At 46.4% G+C, this 14,512-nt stretch overlaps 1 protein-coding gene across 4 annotated transcripts in view; it reads left to right on the top strand.

Annotated features, from left to right (window-relative positions):
- The window catches only part of TNS3 (tensin 3), a 376,357-nt gene that overhangs the window by 30,355 nt on the left and 331,490 nt on the right, over positions 1 to 14,512 (top strand). Inside the window, exon 1 of one of the 4 annotated variants that reach the window (XM_074988039.1) lies at positions 2,586 to 2,639. The exons of 2 other annotated variants lie outside the window; for them this stretch is intronic. The gene's annotated coding sequence lies outside the window, so the exon portion shown is untranslated. Of the gene's footprint in view, positions 1 to 2,585; positions 2,640 to 12,920; positions 13,164 to 14,512 lie in introns of those variants that run through there. One more of the 4 variants, XM_074988037.1, reaches the window with a different exon arrangement.

Raw genomic sequence — 14,512 nt, forward strand, 5'->3', positions numbered from 1 at the left:
AAGGCAGAGATATGAATGACTTATTAAAGGGCAAACGCCGTTCTGCTGTAATTTACCTCATAGCCAATATTAAAGTCCTCCTTTGATGGTCCAAAATACTGTGATTTGTAGGTGTGCCATCTCAGCCTTGTTATCTGAACATAACTGAAAAGCTCTGTAAACACTTGCTATTACACCTCTGAAGTCAATGGGAGTTTTACTCTTTACCTCAATGCATGTATAGATTGAACTTGGAAGTTATATGATATGTTTTCTACCTCCTGAGTGGATGACTGAATAGTTTTAATTGTTGGTAACATCAACATCATCACAATTAATTAATGAATTAACTAACAGACATATAGGTAATACTCTTATGTGCACACGCACCTGTTGCATTGCATGCAAACACAGGTTCATTTGAAGAACAGCCATTCCACAAATATTCATGCAACCAAAAACCCATTCACAAGAATGTCCATGACAGAAAAGCAAATCACCATTTGGAATCTGAAGACATGCCTGGAAATAATATTTTTTTCAAATCCAGCCAATATAACATAACACTTGTGGAAACCACCTGACTTTGCAGATGAGCACATGCTTATGTGCTTTGCTTGATTGGGGTCCTACTAATGATTATTGATTTCACAACACATTGTACAGCATGAGGTGCATTTCAAATAGCTTGAATTTTAATGCTTAAGATTTCAGTAACTTTCCTTACTCAGGACAAAACCAGTGCAATGTGAAGAGAGTTAAAATAAAGGGCAGCTAGTTTGTCTCCATCTCCAAAACATCTTCTGAACAAAAGAATATCACAATAATAAATGTGGTACTGAGGAGAATGACTTGGAAAGAACAAAACCACAAATGTCTGAGTCATATATTAAGCCCAGCATTGTGCATCTGCCAGTAACTGCTGAGTGCAGAGGAACATCTAAAATAGCAACAAGTTTAATATCTGAAATAGTAATCTGTTTCTTTATTACTCAAGGTATCTGAAAGTGGATTCACTTTTTTACTTTTGGGTCTTGATTCGACCACTTTTACTCCCATGGAAAGCACTGTACTCTATTGATACTCTCATTCTTTCAGCCGGGCTAGTCAAAGAGTAAGATAATAAGGGGGTGGGGGTAGGGGAATAGCAGGAAACAGGCCTTTGCACAAGTTTTGATTTGCATCAGCTGTGCTGTATGGATTTTCTACCACTGGCAAAGTGGAAAATGTTCCCAGACCACAAAGACTTCTACCTATTTTGATGCCCTAGGCCAGTAGTTTTCAACCTGTAGATTGCAAACCTGTTAGGGTCCACAGACTAAGTTTTCCAAAGCACCCCATACCTCCATTTAAAAATTTGCAGGGGTCCACAAATAAAAAAAGAAAAAAGTGAAAACCATCACCATCGTCATCTACTTCTTGTGCCTATGAAATGTGGGTTGTACCCGCAGAGGGGCCAGGCTCTCATGATTATATATAATGAATATTATAGTACATTATGTTTTTCATAAAGCCACTGCTCCAGGAGATAATATATAATAATCTAAGATAGCATTTAAAAAAAAACAAAACTAATTTTCCAGTCTTCATGGTGATGGGGGAAGGACTGAAGCGTCACCGTTCCAGGTTGCAAAACCGAAAGGCAAAGCAAAAGAGTTCCAAATGTATTTTAAAACCCTCTTATGACTGTTGAGTCCATTACATTGCTATTGGGGGTTTGGCTCATGATTTTGAACACTTTGAGGATGGAGTGGTGGCCTAACTACCATGTGCTAGCTAAGCCTGCCCTAAATCTATCTACTTTCCCTCTTCTACTGTGTACTACATACAGGGTTGATCCATTTTTTCCCCTTTTCTTGGTTAAAATGTGATGTGGTTTGATTATAAGAAATGTGAAGATGGGACTATGGTCTGCTGACGTTTACTGTCTAGTCCGTGGTCTAGCTATTATTTTTCACTTCAGGTATTTGTCCTACCTGAGTCTAGCTTCAGGAAAAGTATATATATTTTAAAAGATTTGACACCTGCACCCTGCAATGCAGTAACTGTTTCCATTCTATAAACTACAAGGCCAGTGTGGCACACGTGCACATAGATTAGAGCTTTCCCTGTGCAGTCATGCAGGAGACTAAGGTGGTGCAAGGCTCTAGCCTTCCATTGCCAGTCTGCGTGTGAGGGGACAGCACACTCTTCAGGTCTCCTACTCTTCCCAGCACATGTAAGCAAGGAGTGAGCAGAATCGAGGAGGGAAAGGGTAGAGCCATGACGCCTCCCTCACCTCCAATTTGTCAGCTCAGCACAGCTGAGTCAATGCAGAAGGGAGAATAATTGGCATCTATGATGATAGCTGTGGGCCTAATTGAAGCAATGGGGGACCCAGGGAAGCTATGATGACTCTGAATTACAATTCTCTTCTCTAGGCTGTTCATTTGGCGACACAGCTCTGCACTTTCCCTTACACAGGGAGAATTCCTCAGCTTGTGTATATTAGCACATCTTCATAGAAGTTGATGGCATTGTACTGATTGACGCTGTCGGAGAATCTGGCTCCGAGTCTCAATCCAATACCTGGAATGCAAGGGCAAGATTTGTGTTGGATGCAGCCACGCTGACTCATTTTGAGCAGTACCTTTGCCCCACTGATCTATCACAGGGAAACTGTGAGTAAAAGTGTTGTAAGCTAGCCCTTAGAGACAGTGAATGCCTGAGCAGCAGGGTCCCGCTTTGTGGGAATGATAAAATCAGCCATAAAAGAATTGGTTCTACCTATGTTTAAATGCACTGATGAAGCTAGTTTTTGTAAGAATTATAGTAAAGTAATGTTAGACTGCTCCCTCCTCCAGGAGAAGAAAGAAAAATTGTTGTTTTTGTCTATAGATTCTCCTTGGTATGCTTCCCTCTCTGAAGTCAGTGCCATTCCATAAGGTGCAGATATGATTCTTCATGTTTCGTAATGACTTCTATGCTAAAACTCTTTCTTGTCATCTAAATCTGTCCCGGGTTTGCTTTGCCTGATAGGTCTCTTTTACAAGATCAAACAGCGCTTTTGAAAATGCAGCAACGTCATTGTTTTCTCTCTTGTTCACGTGTACTCATATTATTCCTCAGTTCAGTTTTATTACAGTGAATAGGTTGAAAGGAGTTTCCTGGCACTAAAAAATAGGGGGCCAAATTCCATTTTGTTATGCTTTGGCAACTCGACTGAAGTCATGGGGAGGAGGTGCAGCAGATTCAAGGGCAGTCCTGGTCTAGACAAAAAATGTTGGGAGAGGAGAATGGGTGGACACATTTTTTGAGAAACTCTGATGCTTGTATGTGACACAGGGAAAAAAAAAAAAAACACTTACAATTTGTCTCTGCAACAAAGAGGTGCCTGAGGCCTGGAGGCCAACATCTGTCAACCCACAGGAAGAGATTTTGATGTTCTTAAAAATAAAAATAATTGTAAAAAGCTCTTGCTACATCTCCCTCTCATTATGTACATTTAGAGGTTGGGCTTTTCCCTGAATCATGTCGCCATGAATCACAGAGCAGACATCAGCTCCCTCAAGGAAAGGAACTACTAGTTGTGTAATCCAAATGAATGGTAGATGAGATCATGAAATCCTGAGCATCCTGGTACAATTTAGACCAAAACGAAAACACAGTTAAAAAATTTAAAAAAAAAATATTCTGCACAACTATGGAACAACTGGAGCCAGGATATATACTCTTTGGGGAAGGGACTATTGGTCTGAACCTTTCAAAGTTCATCACACTGTGCTTTCAAAAACAAACAAAAAACCAAACAACCTATGTAAAACTAACAATACACCTCAGATCAAAAAGATTGTTAGCATTTTCCTTGTTGCTATCCTCATCTGGGCCTTGGAGTTTAGTAGGCAGCTTTTAATTTTTAACTTCTAGTTTAACTTGGCAGGAGGTTTCAAATTCCCATCTTTCACAATGTATTTTTCTTTTTTAACATTGATTGTATTGCAGTCAAGATTAAAACAAAAACAAACAAACAAACAAAAAAAAAACGGGAATAGCTGCAAAGTGCCAGAGTCCCAAAATGTTAAAAAGATGACCAAAGTTAGAAGAAATTTCTATTCTATGCTACTAAAATCTGTATTACACAAATACTTAGCTTTTGTGGTTCTCCTTAAAAGTTATTAACTTTCCCTCACATCCAAAACATATGTATGGTGTATTTAAATATTAAATACTATTTAGACACTATTGCAAGCTTGGGACATAAGAAATGGAGGATTAATGCCCAAAATCAGAATAGGCAATGGAAACTCTGTAAACAAAGCATGAGTGAATTGACTGATAATCGCATATATGACATCATAAATGTGAATCTGGAATCACTTTATTCCAACTGAAAAAAAATCATAGCAATGTAGGACTTACCTGGATAGGGCATGTAGTTTAGCCTTGACAGATGTTTATCTGACCTGTTCTTAAAATCCTCCGATCCTCCACAACCTCCCTTGAGCTACGTCTACACAGGGATGCTACATCGAAATAGCTTATTTCGATGTAGCGAAATCGAAATAAGCTATTTCGATGAATAGCATCTACACGTCCTCCAGGGCTGGTGCCGTCGACATTCAACGTTGACGTTGGGCAGCACTACATCGAAGTAGGAGCTGCAGGGGAGCATCTACATGCCGAAGCGGCCCACATCGAAATAAGGGTGCCAGGAACAGCTGCAGACAGGGTCACAGGGCGGACTAGCACTTCCGGAGCAACAGCTAGCCGCTCCCTTAAAGGGCCCCTCCCAGACACACTCAGCCTGCACAGCACGCGGTCTGCAGAGCCACAGGCACGCACACCCCGTCGAAGCAGTATGGACCCCCAGCAGCAGCAACAGCAGCCAGAGGTCCACACCCGCCCCTGCAGGAGCAGTGCTTGCCCTGCTCAGTGCTATGCAGGAGGCAGCTGACCACCTTTTATTTGTGGAAGAGGAGCTGCCCCCAGAGGAGGAGGAAGCAGCCCCAGACCTTGCTGCCCTCTGATCCACCCCACTGCCACCGCACACGCCACCGGCTGTGGAGCTACCCCACGAGCACAGACTGGTGGGAGTGGTTGGTGCTCGCCGAGTGGGACAACGAGCGCTGGCTCCAGAATTTCCGCATGAGCCGGCAGACATTCCTGGAGCTCTGTCAGTGGCTCACCCCTGCCTTACGGCACCAGGACACCTCCATGCGACGTGCCCTCACGGTCGAGAAACGGGTCGGCATCGCTGTCTGGAAGCTGGCCACTCCAGACAGCTACCGATCCATAGAGCAGCAGTTTGGCGTGGGCAAGGCCACCGTTGGGGCTGTCCTCGTGGAGGTAAGAGGACCCAGGAGGGGAGGCTGAGGGGGGGAGCCCTGGGGTAGAGGGCCAGACACACCCTGCACACCCCTCACTGGTGCTCTCTCATGTCCTTCCCCTGCAGGTCATCCGCACAATCAATGTCCTGCTCCTCCACAGGCTTGTGTGGCTTGGAGACCCGGATGCTGCCATTGCGGGCTTGCCAGCCTGGGCTTTCCAAATTGCTTTGGGGCTCTGGATGGGACCCATATCCCCATCCGTGCCCTGGAGCACAGCGGAGGACGCTTCCTCAACAGGAAGGGCTACCATTCGGTGGTCCTCCAGGCCTTGGTGGACAGCCGGGGCCGCTTCCTGGACATTTATGTTGGCTGGCCTGGCAGCACCCACGACGCCCAGGTGTTCAGAAATTCAGGCGTGTGCCGCCAGCTGGAGGCGGGGACCTACATCCCCCAGCAGGAGATCCCTGTGGGGGACACCGCCATGCCCCTCTGCGTCGTCGCAGACGTGGCGTACCCCCCTCCGGCCCTGGCTCATGCACCCTTACACGGGCCAGCTCACAGCCAGCCAGGAGCAGTTCAACATGCAGTTGAACCATGCGTGCCAGGTGGTCGAGCGCACTTTCGGCCACCTCAAAGGGCGCTGGAGGTGTCTCCTTACCCGCCTGGATGCAGGCCCCACCAACATGCCCCAGGTTGTGGGCGCGTGCAACGCACTCCACAACCTTGTGGAGAGCAAGGGAGAGGCCTTCTTCCAGGGCTGGGCTGTGGAGGCTGGCAGGGCCGAAGTGCAACCACCCGCTGCCCCCAGTCGCCAGGTGGACCCCGGGGGGGATCTGGGTCCGGGAGGCCCTGCGGGCCCATTTTGACCAGGCTGCGGGGTGAACACTGGCAGGCCCCCCACTGCACCCCCCCATCCTCCACAACACTCCCTGCCCCCACGCCCACACCACAGAGCACCCAAGAGCACCCCCCCGCACTTTTCTTGCAAATAAATGGACCTGTTGTTTGAAACCACACAGTGAAATCTCTTATTAATACAATATATATATATATATAGAAAAAAAGGGGGGAACTAATTACATGGGGGGGGCAGGTACCAGAACAGAACAGGGGTCCAGCACAAACTATATACAAATAATGGGGGATATGTACAAAAGAGGAGGGGGGGGCACATCCTCGGCCCTGCACCCCTACTGTCCGGCACCCGGGGTTGGAGGGCGCAACCCTCACCTCGGCCGGAGCCTGGCCGAGGCTGGGTCGGGGCCGGGCAAACCGGCAGATACGGCTGGTGGATGTCTGTAGGCCCCAGGTCCCCCTCAGTGGCAGGCCTCAGGGTGGCAGACGGTGGAGGGACGGCGGTCGGAGCGGCAGGTGGAGCGGCGGGCGGCGTGGCATGGGGGGCCAGGTGTTCCACGATGCGCTCGAAGGTGTTCATGAAGGCCCCCCTAGCCTCCTGGCACCAGGCCAGCGCTTTCTCTTGTAGCTCCAGCCGCTGCTCCTCCACCCGCAGGCGCCGCTCCGACACCTCCAGCTGACGCCGGAGGGTCACGAGCAGCTGGGGGTCCGTGGCTATCCTCTGCTGGTGGCTCCGCTGTCAGCCTCGTCCTGGGGCTGGTCAGTGCTCCGCCGAGGGGCTGGCCTGCTGGGATGGCCCCAGTGGGCTCTCCGGGACCACTGACACCTCGCTGGTGCTCTCCAGGCCCTCCGATGGTGCAGCTGCGGAACACAGGGGGAGGAAGAGTGGAGACAGCCATTAGTGTGGGCCCTGACCCGTGGCCCTTGTCCCCGCACCCCTCTGCTGCTGGTTCCCCATCCACGTCCCCCGGAGATGCTGCTGCTGCTGATGGGTGTCCCACCCCCCCCGGGGGACCCTAGATTCTGCTCCCCCATCCCCAGGGATGGGGCATGACGCTGTCCTGCTGGGGGGCAGGGGCTGATGCACTCTTTTGAGGGCCATGCCACTGCTGTCCACGGGGCCATGGTCATCCGGGCATGTGGAGGGCCCTGGTCATGTCTCTTGTCCCCGCCCCTTAACCCAGGGGTGTGCACCAGGGGGGGTACATACCTGACGGTCCACTCCCATGGTCAGGGGACACCCACTGGGCGGACACCCTGCTGGAGCTCCGGGACGGGAGGGCGATCCGGAGCCCCCGTCGCTGGAGGAGTCCCCCCTCCTCCTCCTCCGGCATCCCAGGGGTGGGCTCCTGGGGGGCCCTGTGGGGTGCAGGGCTTGCCTCCAGGACGGACTCCGTCTCCGGGGCCTGCTGGGGCTCGTCGGCCGAGGCATCAAGAGTGGCCAGCGGGAGGAGGTGTACCGGGGGCCCAGGATGGCCCTGAGCTCCCTGTAAAAGGGGCAAGTGGCGGGGGCGGCCCCAGATCAGCTGGCCGCATCCTGAGCCCAGGCATAACCCTGTCACAGCTCCTTCACCTTACTCCTGACGTGGTCAGGAGTGCGGGCCTGGTGACCCTGGGCAGCCAGGCCCTCGGCCAGCTGAGCGAACTCATCTGCGTTCCGCCTCTTGCTCTCCATTACCTGTAGCACCTCCTCCTCACCCCAGAGCCCCAGCAGGTCCCGGATCTTGGCCTCCGTCCAGGAGGGACCCCGCTGCCTCTTCCCAGGCTGGCTGCCAGGCTGGGAGCCCTGGCTCCCCTTGGGGTGGGGTGTCTTGGGGGCGCTTGGGGGGCTGCCTAGTGGCCATCAGTGCAGGGTGGTGGGTTGGGGCTGCTGCGAGGTGTGCAGGCTGGCCGCATGGCAATGCTGCTGCCTGCACGCGCCCTCAGCTTCCTGCACAGGAACGCAGGGGGCGGGGAGCTTTAAGGGGCTGCTGCACACGGCGACCACAGAGCTCAGGGGCTGGAGAGAGCGTCTCTCAACCCCTCAGCTGATGGCCGCCATGGCGGACCCCGCTATTTCTATGTTGCGGGATGTGCATCATCTACACGTGCCCTACTTCGACGTTCAACATCGAAGTAGGGCGCTATTCCCATCTCCTGATGGGGATAGCAACTTTGACGTCTCGCTGCCTTATGTCGATTTCAACTTCGAAATAGTGCTCGCCACGTGAAGACGTGACGGGCGCTATTTTGAAGTTGGCGCGGCTACTTCGAAGTAGCCGGCTCGTGTAGACGCGGCTTTGGAAACCTATTCCAGACTTGAACCCTCTTCTAGTCAAAGTTCTTCCTAGTATCTAACTTACATCTCCCTTAGTCCAGATTAGGCCCATTGCTACTGTGCCAGATGAGGGGCAAAACATAGGGCTAATGATCCTTTATCTCAGCCTGCACAAGCAATGATTCTCTCAAAAGTCAATCTGATCTGACAGGAGTCTATTTTACAGAGTCCTAGCCCTCCACCATACAATTTCTATTCTGCCCAACTGGACTTGCTACATTTTGTAGTAACTGCTACTGTGTCTAGGTCTCCTCCAGGAACTTCCGAAACAGCCACTGTTACTCCTTCTGCCAGCCCCATGTAGCTTTTTGTTCAGTTTGCTAAAATGTCTTCAGTATCCTCTCCTTCTCTTCAATAAGGACAAATGCAAACTACTCCACTTAGGAAGGAACCATCAGCTTCATATATGCAAAATGGGAAGCAACTGTCTAGGAAGGAGTACTTAGTAAAGGCAGTTAGCAGTCATAGTGGACCACAAGCTGAATATGAGTCAACAGTGTGATGCTGTAGCAAAAAAAACAAACGTGATTCTGGGATGCATTAACAGGAGTGTTGAGAGCAAAACACAGGAATTCATTCTTATGTTCTACCCAGTGCTCATTAGTCCTCAACTGGAGTACTGTGTGCAGTTCTGGGCACCACATTTCAAGAAGGATGTGGAGAAATTGTAGAAGGGTCAGCGAAGATCAACAAGAATGACGGAAGGTCTAGAAAGCATGAGTTATGAGAGAAGACTGAAAGAATTGGGCTTATTTACTTTAGAAAAGATAAGACTGAGAGGGGACATGATAGTGGTTTTCAAGTACCTAAAGGAGGGTTATAAGGAGGAGGGAGAAAAATTGCTCTCCTTGGCCTCTGAGGATAGAACAATGAGCAACAGGTTTAAACTGCTGCAAGGGAGGTTTAGGCTGGACATGAGTAAGAACTTCTCAACTGTCAGGGTGGTTAAACACTGTAATACATTGCCTAGCGAGGTTGTGGAATCTCCATCATTGGAGATATTTAACAGCAGGCTGGAATCATAGAACACTAGAATTGTAAGGGACCTCAAGGTCATTGAGTCCAGTTTTCTGCCCTCCTGGCAGGACCAAACACCATCTAGATCATCCCCAATAGGTGTCTATCTAACGTGCCCTTAAATATTTACACCAATGGAGATTCCACAACCTCCCTAGGTAACTTATTCCAGCGCTTAACTGCCCTGACAGTTAGAAAGTTTTTCCTAATGTCTAATCTAAACCTCCCTTGCTGCCATTTAAGCCCATTGCTCCTTGTCCTACCCTCAGAGGCCAAGGAGAACAATTTTTCTCCCTCCTCCTTGTAACCCTCTTTGAGGTACTTGAAAACTGCTGTCATGTCCCCTCTAAGTCTTCTCTTTTCTAAACTAAACAATCCCAGTTCTTTCGGTCTTCCCTCATAGCTCATGTTCTCTAGACCTTTAATCATTTTTGTTGATCTTCTCTGAACCTTCTCAAATTTCTCCACATCCTTCTTGAAAGACATCTAGTGGGGATGGTCTAGACAGTGCTTGGACACGCTGGGAGGGCAGGGAACTGGACTCGGTGACCACTCGAGGTCTCTCCCACTCTAGTGTTCTAAGATTCTGTGATTCTTTCTGGTAGTCAACCAGCCACCCCATCAACTTATCCATCTTTTCCATGTTAAGTCTGTTCTCTCACAGGCCCACCCCTCAGCCTGGCTGTCGTATGATAAATTGTAGATAAGTCCATGCTCATGAATAAGCTATCCTCTTTCTCTCCAAGTTTTTCAAAACAAATAGATGAAGATTCTCTTAATCTATTTCCATGCTAATCCCTGCTAGTCCTCCACACACATTGTAACCAGGAGTATTAAAGAAAAAAACGATTCTGTAAGGTCATGTTTGAAGTGAAATACTCAACAGTTATTTAATTACATTTCTGGGTTTCAATGTTAAAGGAACATCAGAAAGTTAAAGTCTAGTCCATTGGGAGGAAAAGTTAAAAGTATTTTTTTTCAAGATTTTTTTCAAGATTTCAAGATTTTTTTCCATAATTTTTGAATTTTCTGATATTACATGGTTGAAGTTATGTGGAAATTAACACCAGTTGTTTTTTTCTTTTTAATTTTCTGTATAAAGATATGTTTCTTGGTGGTGCCATGGTTGCATATATGTAGCACTGCCAACCTCAGACATGTAAAAATCATGAGTCAGCTCATCACAGAAATTGACTTAAAGAATAAAATTTCACATTGGTTTATTGCCTTCTGTTTTTTTTTGTTTGAGTCCTTGTAGTTCAGGTTTTCTCTGAAATCATAAGATCTAGAAATGAACATTTTTAAATGAAAGCCAAAATCGTCTCAAAATCATAGGTTTCCAGCACCGGGGCTTAGGACAAATGTCACATTTTGTTAGATGTCTCATCATCCTGAGGTGGCAGATTGTGCGTAGCTGCACATTGCTGATCAAAAGATACATCCCAGTGCAAAAGCGTCTAGGCTGATTTGAAATTCTTTTGGGCTACTTCCACGTTTTTTGAAAGAACCCTTCTCCCTGAAACAAAATAGGAAGAAGGGTTGTTTTGAAAATGGAGTTTGTTTTTGAAGGAACCCTGTCTACATGGCTGTTTTTCCTTCTGGAGAAGGCTCTTCTGGAAGCGAGACTGTATGAGAATATGCAAATGAGGCATGAGATATATAAATCCATACCTCATCTGTATTTCCGAGCTTGCTCATTTACATTACACTTCAGAAAGAGAAATACACTGTAGCTGCAGCCTGTAATTGCAAAGTAAAAAAAAAAAAAACCCTCCTGATTAATTTTGATAAACAGCGAACATCTAAAAGCTGAAAAAATAAACAACTTATATCTAAATAGCAAACAACATGTGGTCTCAAAACATTGGATATCTCCCCGGGGGTCCTCCAGAGAGAGAGAAGGTTCAGAAGTGAAAGTCAGGAAGACAGTAGTACAAACACACGGTTAAAGTATGAGGAAATAGATTATGTAAAAAGTTTGTGAGTGTCATGCAGCAAATATGTATCACATTACAAATAATTGTGTGTATGCTATTCTTAAAATAGGGGTTACAAGAAATATGGTATGACATTTTTTATTAAGGACCATCTCATATCCATATGCACAGCGGCTCTTGAATAATTGAGTTTTTTTACCAAATTGTAAAAAAAATGGTGATTCTTGTTTTTTTGGTTGGTGACCCCTGGTCTAGACTCTGCATGTGATGGGGCTCATTTGTGCCTTTCCCTTCAGCTCATCCACACAAAGACCAGATGTTGTCTTTTCCTTGTTAACAACAATCCTAGGTGGAGCATTTCTAGTAGAGAAAGATATATTGGTACCATTGTCCAATGCACTCATGAGATCACATCTGGAATATTGACTTCAGTTCTGGTCACCCATGCTCAAGAAGATCAAGTCAAACTATAGCAGATGTAGAGAAGGGCTAGAGGAATGGTCAAGGGAGCCTCTGTCTTAGGAGAAGAAACTATAAGAGCTTGACTTGTTTAGTCTAGAAGGTAGAAGAAGGTTTCTAACCATCAGAGGGCTGAAGTCCTGGAACAGCCTCTGTCCAGGAGCAAACAACCTAACTGGTTTTAAGATACAGCTTGATAAATTTATGGACAGGACTGTAGGATGGCCTTGCCTGCTGTAGGTGGGGACTCAGTGCCCCAGGATGCTGTTCCAGTTTTATGTTTCTATGTAAAAGAGACAATGTCCCTTGGGCTCTGTCTCTCTACTTGATGGTCTGGTGCTAAGCACACTGACATGTTCCAGTCAACAGTGTATCTTTCTTTATCTGGGTGTTTTCCATTTGTTTATCATAGTGTCCATTTTCCTCATATCTGTGTGCATAACTCGTACATACTATGGGTAAAATTTTACAAGCAACTGACCAGTTTAGAAGTCTAAGTTGCATTCAGGATCTCTGGAACAGAGGATGCTCTATGCTTGGGGTGCTTTTGAAAATGGCATTTTTGAAAACGTTACCCATTCTGCATGACAGCAGTTGTTAAGGAAGGCAGCAACAACCCTCGAAACCAGGAAACAACTACGCTGCTTTTAATCTTTTCCTCTTCTAGGGAATATTATAATGCAATCCACAGGTTTCCTCGGATATGCAGAATTTGTGCTTATTAACATTTGGTGTCCCCTAATCATGTGCATAACAAAAGATAATATAGTGTGAAGGAGACGGTTTATCTGGAGCTGTCAAGGAAAGATTTAGGTAATAATCTAAATAACCAACATGGCACTTTGCAGAACTTGTGTGATTTATGACATGCTTGTTTGCATGCATTATCTGGAGTGGCCCCTGGACTGGGAAAGCAATCAAAGAGGCCCAGGGGTGGAGTGGAGAGACCAGCGATTGTAACAGCTTCCTACAGGGGGCTGCAGCTGCTGGATAGAAGTGCCATGCGATCAGAGCAAAGCCAGAGGAGTTGTCTGTGTGCTGTTGCTGCTTTCAGAATCAGAGTTTTCCCAAAGACGATTGGAAAGTTGCCGGAACTCTGCTCCAACTCCTGTTCCCTCTCAGCTTTGCTTTCAGAAACCCGGAGATTCTTGTCTTACCGACAGACTGTACGGGTTGTTTTAAATTAGTGCTTTGTTTCTGGTAGATTTCTTCTTCCTTTTAGCCACACTGCTTTTTTTGTGTTTGCTTGGTGGATGAGGAAACAGCGTGCATACTTGGGAGCTGTGCAGAAAGGTAAAGTTCACCAGTGCATCTACTCTTCTTTTGAAAGCATTATTCCTGCTTAACGTGGTGGTAGGTAGTCTTTGCACGAGGCATTACTTATGGCTGGGCTTGTTATAGGTAAAGTTCTGATCTCAGTCTTGTGAGAGTCATCTGCAGAACAAGCTACTGTGAAATCTAGTCGTTTTCCTGCCTCCTCTGTCAGCTCAAGATGTTGGGTGATTTATTCATACAGTTGAATAATGTTTTTAAGAAGGGAAATCTTTCGTGGTCATGGGATTCATCTTTCACGTGTGCAATAAGAGGGTCAGTCCCTTTCCTAAAGGATTAAGATAACCCCCCCTTCCCTGGCTTTCACCTCCCTCTTCTCTGTGTAGTCATTAATCCATTGACATAAGCAGCCAGTACATGTAAGCATGGGTTTCATATTCTAAATACCAAAGGTTAAGTCAGGGTTAAATCTCTTTTTTTCTGGTGTTTTATATATTTTTATGTGTTTAAGTTAACTTAAATCACAGTAAATCTGCCCTCAAATATGATGGAAATTAAAAAAAAATAATGGAACATACTCTGGAAAGATTTAATTGTAATCAGGGCTAATAATTCTCTCTCTCTCTCTCTCTCCCCCTCTCCCCTTTTTAAAGCAGTGGTTCTCAACCAGGGATGCATTCCCCCCCCGGGGGTATGCAGAGGTCTTCCAGGGTTACATCAACTTATTTGGGTATGCACCTAGTTTTACAGCAGACTACATAAGAAGCCCTAGCAAAGCCAGTACAAACTAAAATTTCATATAATTTTATGTTTGCTTATACTGCTCTATATAGTGTCCACTGAAATGTGAATACAAATGTATATTCCAGCTGATTGATTTTATAATCGCATAGTAAAAATGAGAAAGTCCGCTGTCATACTTTTGTATTTTTACATCTGAGTTTGTAAGCAAGTAGTTTTAAGCTAGGTGAAATCTGGGGGTATGCAAAACAAATCAGATACCAAGAAGGGTACAGTAGTTTGGAAAGATTGAGAGTCCCTGCTTTAAAGTGTCTCTTAAGAGCCAGGGCTTTATTCTTTTCAAGGCAAGTAGATCACTGGGAAAGAGGAGTACATAATGGATTTCAATAAAGCCAGCAGCGGTGGTGTTATAGTGTGCAGCATAAGGCTCCCCTTTATGAAGTGGAGCACCTACTGATGAGATTGTGCTATAGCATTTCCATTAGTGAAATATTGTGTGCTGCAAAAGTGAAAAATAACGTGTGAGAAATTAATATGCTGGAGGCTGTCTTATGTGAAAGGTCAAGGTTTGTTATTTGTGTTCTGTTTGGTGGGAAGATGTGAGGATGGAATTTCCTATAACATAATGG

The sequence above is a fragment of the Carettochelys insculpta genome, chromosome 2 (assembly GCF_033958435.1).
Source record: "Carettochelys insculpta isolate YL-2023 chromosome 2, ASM3395843v1, whole genome shotgun sequence".
NCBI lineage: Eukaryota > Metazoa > Chordata > Testudines > Carettochelyidae > Carettochelys > Carettochelys insculpta.